At 48.3% G+C, this 8,371-nt stretch overlaps 1 long non-coding RNA gene across 1 annotated transcript in view; it reads right to left on the minus strand.

Moving 5' to 3' along the window:
* Nucleotides 1-7,969, minus strand: part of LOC135228078 (uncharacterized) — a 45,034-nt gene extending 37,065 nt beyond the window's left edge. The window contains exon 1 of the long non-coding RNA XR_010318307.1: nucleotides 6,966-7,969. This is a non-coding gene — a long non-coding RNA (uncharacterized LOC135228078). The remainder of the gene's footprint in view (nucleotides 1-6,965) is intronic.
* Between the last annotated feature and the right edge of the window lie 402 nt (nucleotides 7,970-8,371).

Consider the following 8,371-nt stretch of genomic DNA (forward strand, 5'->3'; position numbering starts at 1 on the left):
CTTCTTTAAAGTGTTGAAGAGCAGAGATGTCACCTTGAAGACTAAGGTGAGCCTGACCCAAGCCGTGGTATTTTCAATCACATCATATGCATATGAAAGCTGGACAACAAATAAGGAAGACCAAAGAAGAATTGATGCCTTTGAATTGTGGTGTTGGCAAAGAATATTGAGTATACTATGGACTGCCAAAAGAACGAGCAAAGCTGTCTTAGAAGTACAGCCAGAATGCTCCTTAGAGGCAAGGATGGTGAGACTGCATCTTACATTATTTGGACATGTTGTCAGGAGGGATCAGTCTCTGGAGAAGGACATCATGCTCGGCAGAGTACAGGGTCAGTGGAAAAGAGGAAGACCCTCAGTGAGGTGGATTGACACAGTGGCTGCAACAACGAGCTCAAGCATAACAAAGATTGTAAGGATGGCTTAGGACCGGGCAGTGTTTCGTTCCATTGTATATAGTGTCGCTATGAGTCGGAACCGACTCAATGGCACGTAACAACAACAACATTGTTAGTAACACGTATGTATGTATTAAAATAAATCTCTAAGTTTATATAGAATTCTTCCAACCCCCAAAGACAAATAAAGATTGAATTTATAAAGATCCTCTCTGGAAGCTCAGTGCAGGTCTAGCATGGCTTCAGCTACCCAAGCTGGGAAACACAGCCTTGGACGTCCAACCCGGCCTGGGACAGAGGGGCCCGAGAGGTTCCAGCTGCGAGGTTATAAGTGCCGCTGTCTACTGGGCCACGTCTGGACCACCAGCGGGGAGGAGGCACAGGCCAAGAATTCCCACCTCCAGGTCACGGGGACTGGGGGGCCTTACTCTGGGCCCTGGCTCTGGTTGGAGTTCTCCCGGCTGTTCATGCTATGGGTTGCACCCCCTGTGGCCAGCATCGTGAACACCAAATCTAGACCTTCAGTTGTTGTTGTGGAAGTCATCGAACTTGTAGGTATGCTTGGCGTTGGTGCTGGTGCTAAAAACACACATCAGACCCAGGAGCTCTTCTCTGACCCTCCTGCCACTCACCACCTTGGTGACTTGATTTCACATATCACACTCACTTAAGAAGGGGGAGGACAAAGGAGCCTGGGCCAAAGGAGCATTTCCAGCAGGACACAGGGACCCCACAGTCCTGATTCCATCCTGCTGACACAGGCAGGATATCACTGAGAGCTCTAACTTCTCACCCACCCCAGTCTCGCCCCCTTCAAGCACAGCCAGACAGCGTCCACAGCCGTGTGTCCACACTGTACATCTGGCATGTCAAGGGTTAAAGTCCCCACTGAGCCCAGCACTGGCCCTGTCTGAGTTTCTGGGGTGCTGACCACAGAGGGCTCTCACTCTCTGTCCTTTGCAGGCTCAGCTCTCAGCCCTCTTGTCTCCTGCAGCAAGGCTGAGCAGAGACATTAGCTTCCTCAGGGAGCCCTCCCCGAGGTCATAGCAATGAATCACCCCCTGAGTCCTGACCCCCTTGCTGCGGGAGTCTACAGTAATTTGGGTGTCAGTCTGTCTGTATTGTAGTGGTCCCTGTCCCTGACTCTGCCTACTTGGCCACAGAATGGTGCCTGAGACTCCTTTGCACGGCAGCACCTGATAGAGAGGTGGCCCTGTAAAATGGGGTTGCCGAATGGACTTCCCAGTGGACGAGCACTTCACTGCTGAGGGAGGGTCCCAGGTTGAGGAGAGGATCAGGGAGGCGCTGTGAATGGGACCCCACAAGGCAGAGAGAGCCCCACAGGAGGCAGGGATCCACTGAGCCTTCTCCATGGTCGCTACAGTTGCACCAGGACCCATACTCAGGCTGGTGGCCAGGCCTTCACAGGGAAAGTTTGTACAAAGTAAGAAGAACCTGGGGTTTGCATGGGTAGCACAGGAAGTGAAGGCCAAATTAAGTGGCTTGAGGCTGGTGATATGGTCTAGAGAAAGGGTGGGGCCTGTGTTTGAGGATCAGGCAGCAATCAGGACATGGGGTTTGGCAGAGGCTGGGCCACCCCAAGTCCCCTCCACACTGGGAAGTCTGGATGGCTGTGTGTGTGACCTCTGTTCCTTGACAATAGATGCCAGAGGCCCCATGCCGTCCAGGCCCAGGGAGATGACAGGGAGCCATTCAGAATGGGCCTGTCCCACACAGCTCCAGTGGGGCAGAGGGTGCAAGGACCGTGCTGACCTGGGGATTCAAACTCAGGTACTCCTCACTCACCCCACCCCTCCTGCCTCAGTACCTCCCAGGCCCACTGAGATGACTGCAAAGTTGGCGCAAGGTAGATTGCTCGTGGGTTCTCTAGCGTGCTCTCTCTCACACATATGTGCACATACACACACACACATGCACACACACTCATAGTTTTCCCCAAGTCTCTGATCTGAGACCTGCCCCAGCCATTCTGATATGAGCTTGTTCAGTCCTGGTGCTGGTGTGGGGGTGGGGCTCAGCTGGGGACACAGACATTACCACTGGGAAGGTGAGATCTAACCATGTCCTGTAGTTCCCATACCAATATGTGCCTGCGTCCTCTGCTCTGAGGTTCCTTATGGTCACTGTGAAGCTGAGCCAGGCAGGATGGTCCCTGATGGACACTCAGCCCCTCCTCTGCTCTCTCTCTGACCCTCTGGTCTTCACAATCTTGTCACACGGTCTGAAAACTGGTTCTGTGCACCAATATTTGTCACTTTCCTTGAATTTCTCCTCATATCAGCAGTGCACACAGAGATTCTCCCACATAGCCTGTCACAGTGCTGGGGCCACTCAGCATCAGGCAGCCTGGAAAACACAAGCCAAGTCCAGGCTCCACACCCGGACAGGCCTGGGTCAGCAATGCCCTGGGGGTCAGTCTTCCTGAAGCTTCTTCCCCCCACTCCACATCAGCTCCTCCCCAACACACCTTAGGTGTCCACCTCTGGCAAGCTGCCAACCCCAGGATTTTGATCATAGTAGTCCCTTCCTTCGCCCCAATCTCCTTTCCTGCTGCCTCTCTCATCTTCCTTACTCATTCCATTTCCAAATTCCCTCCCATTGGCCTTCCATTTCCAAACTCACCAAAACTATAAGAAGCCCCTCCTCTAAGCACACTGCTCTTACCAGAAAGGCCACCGCAGGTTTCACAACAGCCCCTAGCATCTCACAAACCAGACACCCATCTGCTCCCACCAAGGGATATAAACCAGGGCACAAATAAAGTTGCCAAATCCATTTAACAAAAATGCTGGATACACTTGATAAAACTTGTGGAAGATTCACAAGGACAAAACATTTAAATGAACTTTTCACAGTTTCCAAAGCTGTAGAGCTCTGGAAGGTTGCATCACTCCTAATCCAGATAAAGATGCAGGCTAGAGAGCACCAGTGTCCTCCATAAGATGCGCAATGAGCCAGCAGCAGAGCTGAGACACAACAAAAACCATTCACGTGCACAGAATATTTGCTGGTGATGGCCTTCGTCTCATTTTTCATTTGCCCAGCTCTTGTAGACTTACAGAAAAACACTCTTTGTCCTTCCTAGATTTATGTCCACTGTTTTCTCCAATAGCTCTCAGATGTCAAGCACAGAGAGTAAGGTGATGTGTGTGAAGCTGATGCTGGCCACCCAAGGTAGAGGACACTAGCCCTGCCCTGAGATGAGGGGCAAGTGACCCTGAGCAGCTGTGAGTGCTGCTCCCCACCACCCTCGTAATTCTGTGATCAGGTCCCAAGGTGGCTTAGTCTCTTCTCTTAGAGTTACCAAAAAACCAAACCCATTGCCATCAAATCGATTCTGACTCATAATTTTACTTGCTTTTTCAGGTTTTTAAATTCCTTCCCTTACAGACTTCGGCACCACTTGAATATCAGCTCCAGGAAGGTAGGGCCTTGTCCTCGTTACATCTTCAGTGCCTAGAAGTGCCTGGTACATAGAGGCCCTCAACAGACACTTCACTGTGAGGTTCCTGCCTCATCCGGGGCTTCTTCAAAGCCTTGGGCCCCTCATGCAAAGCACCGAGGCTCTTTACTCTCCTCAAAGGCTGCCCAAAGCAGCCCATCGGTCCCCCTCCTGGGGGCCCTGGACCTCCTCTCCTGGCCTGGGTGCCCAAATCCTCTGCAGAGGGATGCAGAGAAGGCCTTCCAAGCTCTGAGGTGGGCTTGACCTTTACAGAAATCTAGGCGTCATTCTTCTCCAAGGTGAAGTTCAAAGGTACACCCTGACTTCAGCATCCCAAGAACCTGGGTTTATGTCTCAGCTCTATTTCATATCAGCTGTGTGTCCAGGGGCAATTTCCTTACCCTTTCTGGGCTTCAGACACCTTAACTGTAAAGTGATGAAAATCGTGCCCACCTCGTGTGGCATTTGGGGGCGTTAAATGAGATAATGGATGTAAAATGCCTGCCAAATAGTACCAGGTTGAACCATATGAAACTGCTGATGTTCAATTGTTTTTGGACCAGAAAGGCAGGAATGTCACATGATAGAATCTAATAAAAATTGATAACCCTCTGGCAGGCCAAAAGAAGAGAAAACACAAACACATAAAGTTAGAAATGAAAGAGAAAATAACCAGAAATACAGAGAAAATCAAAAGATTCAAGACAGTATATTGCAAAAATTCTCTACAAATACACTTACAAACTTGGATGCATGTATGGTTTTCTAGAATAACATAAATTATTAAATTGACATACATTTAGTGTTTAATAAAGAAATGTCAGTCCCCAGCCCTCCGTCACCCAAGATGCTGTTCCGGGTCCCTACGTCCTAACTCTGTTCCCTACCTCTGCTTGGCTGTAAATTGTCATCTTTCTTTGCCGAGTTATGGCTCCTCTGCCTGATCTGGGTGACCCACTGCCCCTGCCCACGGCTTCTTGTCTGCTGTTCTGTCTCCAGTGTCTGGCTTCTCTCTGGTTGGTCTCTCTCTCTTTCTCTCTCTCCTGATTCACTTTTCTCATCGTACAAGCAACAAAAATGAGCCCACCTTAAAGCACATCCTACATTTGAAATTTTGAAGGTAAAAATATCACCAGGACTCCCAAAGGATTCTATGTCACCTGTGAAGGTGTCCTTATCCTTTAGAGATAGCAAGGATGTCAGAAAACCTTCAGTGTTATCTCCCCACTTACCTGGAACAATACACTTATTTACAAGCCTCCTCATTTGCCTTTCTGTGCTTTCTCCCACCCAACACTTACCAATCCTCTTCCCCAATTTCACTAAACATGAACAGGGGGGACTGGAGGCCATTCTTGGGCTAGGATTTTCACTATTTCTGTAACTCCTCCTACTGGGAGGCTCCCTGTTGTCTTAATGTTTTATGTTAGGATCCCTACGTCTCCTCTCATATATATCACTGAACAAGAAACCAGGAAGGTAAACAAACTAAACATTCAACTCAAGAAGTTGGCAAGGATGCCCGGCACAGAAGGGAAGACAGGATAAATCTAGTGCAGACATTGGTGAACTAAAAAAAAAAAAAAACAGGAAAACAGTGGAATTAATATAAACATTGAACACCTGATTTTTCTTTGGGAAGGAGCTAATGGTAATACAGACAAACCAGTGGGTAGACAAGTTAAGGAAAAAAAAAAAAAGGTGACAAGAATACACAATTTAAAAGAAAAATAACCAGGGTAATTTGCAAGTCTCTACAAATAAGGTTGTAAACTTGGATGAAACCAATGATTTTCTAGGAAAATATTATCAATTATCAAAATCGGCCCAGAATAGTTTCTGTTTTTTTGTTTCTTTTTAGGTAGACCATGTAAGGATGAATGTTATCAAGAGCTTCCCCTCCAAAAACTGGCAGAATTCAGACAGTTTCCCAAATTAACTCTTCTAAACTATCAAGGAACAATCCCAACTTTATTTAAACATTTGCAGAAAATATACAAACAGAGAAATCTCTATAATTCTTTCCATAAAATCAGCAGAATATATGGAGAGATCAAGTCTGACCAAATCTCTTAATATAATTCACCACCTTCTTAGTTCACAGGAGAAAAAAACAATCATCTCCATGGATACTGAGAAGACATCCAACACCTGTTACTGGTGTTTTTAAAAACCCGTTATAAGTAGGCATGAATGGACACCTCCTTTGGTTTCCAGATTAACACATAAAAATTATTTGGTTTTCTATAGACAACGAATTAGCAAATAAAATAGAAAAAACATCCAATTTATGAGAAAAACAACCAAAAAGATTGTAGATATCCTGGAAATAAACCTAACAAGAAATGCGTAGGGCCTGTGTGAGGAAACTGTCTTGGCTGAGGGCCCAGAAGCTGAATCCCTGGGAAGACTCCACCCTGTGAGTTCTCACCAAAGAAAGGCTCCACCCTTCTCCCCCACTGTTTCACTTCTCTGCCCTTCCTTCCCACTGCTCTTCCAACTCTCATCCAGCCCCATCTCTCTTCCCTGGAGACAATGAACCCCTGGTCTTCAGGCGCACCTTGGGATTGTCACCACCCAAACCTATATCAGGGCTCCTCTCTGCTCAATCTCCAGTCAGCCCCTGTGTTGCCCTAGCTACACCTCCGTGTACCTGACACAACAGCCCACTTGTCCCCAGTCGCCATGGTCCCTCCACACCCAGCAAAGGGAGAACCATGGGGAGGAGGGTTCCTCCCCGCAAAATGCATGCCCTCAGGTGCCCTTAACTATCCTCTTGCACCCACTCAGAGGGCAACCTGCTTCCCACCTTCCTTCTTTCCATAATGATTTCTCTGAGAACCTCCCACAAATACCCTCCTCCACACCTGTCCCTGTCTCCCACACCCTATGAGGCCCATTCGAGATCAGAGGGGTACAGAAAGAGGCACAGGCCTTCACCCCTTCCCTCCCAGGGTCGCAGTCCTTCAGATGAGGACAGGGTTCTGTCAGAGTCCAGAGTTTGGGTGCCTCACGTGACACTTCCCTTGCCTCCTTTCCTTTCACACACCTTCCCTGCCTCCCACCCACTGGAGACAGAGTTTCAGTCCAGGATACCCCCTCACCTTGGACCCAGAGAAGCAGCAGAGCTGAAGGCAGCCACATGGCCCAGTCCCTCTGGGTCATTTCTTGAAGCCAGGTGTCATCTGAAATATCCTGGGTCTCAGCTGGACAACAGGCTTCAGTCCTCACCAAGAGGAGGGGGCCAAATCTCCAAGAGTCACACTTCTACTTTTCTTTGTGCTGCAGTGCTCCTTCCTTCTTCAGCCTTTTTCTCCTAGAGCTGGTTAGAAAATGGAGGACACGGAGGAGGCAGAGCAGCCCATAGTCTACAGAGATGCCACTTGGAATGAGTATTCTCCTATTTGATCCAAGTTGAATCAAGGGTCTCTAGCTATTTCCAGTCAAGTTACCTCCCCCACCCCCATTACTCACCATACTCACAGGCCTGCTCTGTCCACCTTCACCCACACGCCCCAGGACTACATGGCCTGGTGGGGTGGCTCCCTTCTGGCTGAGCAGTAGCTCCTCCCTCACTTCCTTGTGGTCATGATGAGCAGCCCTGTGGGGAGGAGTAAGGCCAAGCCTCCTTCTCTGGCCTTGGTGGTACCCACAATGAGGCTGTGTCCCAGGAAGCTTCCCTAATCCCATGAGCCTCCCAGCTCTAGGCCTGAACCACCACTTGGCACTATGACCCCAGAGTTCCTGAATGGTTTCTAGTCTTGAACATGTGTCCTCAACTTGTCAGGTTGTGGCCTTCCTTCCTATATAACCCCCACCGGACCCATTTCAGTGCCGGGCACAAAGCAGGGACCCTACAAACTTGCATGGACCTACCTTCTTTCGGATACAAACTCTAAAAACACACACACACACATTCCTTGTGGTAAGTGCCTTCGGTTTGCACAGAGTGGCCACATGTGGTTAGGAAACTTGAATCTTAACTTGTATTGCATTCCCTGAGAGCTTGCAGTTCTTAAACTCACAGCATCTACCCATAGGGAACAATGTTTCAACCATGAGGTCCAAGAATGTCCTTCCTTTCTGGCTCATTGATGCTCCTTTTGGAATTTCCACTTTCCTCCTTCCTTCTGGCCACATCAGCACCTTCCCTGGGAGAGCTCTAGGAAAGGAAGAAGAGTTGCTGGTTTTCCTCCTGGAAGATTCCAAAGGTAGAGTGTTGTAGACACTGGAAGAATTTCTATGATAAGGGGTTGATTAAGTAAAGCTAGTATGGTTTTTCCTTTGTATCTTCACATTTTTTAGGTGAACATGAAAATGTATGAGAATTTTATGAGGTTGTTTACTTGGTCTAATAACTGTAATGTGTTCAATCCAGCCATGATCCAAAAAGCATTCCTACAGTCATGAATGTCAAACTTAAAAGGAGAATGCACTAGACTGGGAAGCAGGAGGCTAGGTCCTCCTGTGGCTTGTCCACTTATGACTTGCATGACCTTGAGCAAGACCT

This window comes from Loxodonta africana, chromosome 18 (genome assembly GCF_030014295.1).
Source record: "Loxodonta africana isolate mLoxAfr1 chromosome 18, mLoxAfr1.hap2, whole genome shotgun sequence".
Taxonomy (NCBI): Eukaryota; Metazoa; Chordata; class Mammalia; order Proboscidea; family Elephantidae; genus Loxodonta; species Loxodonta africana.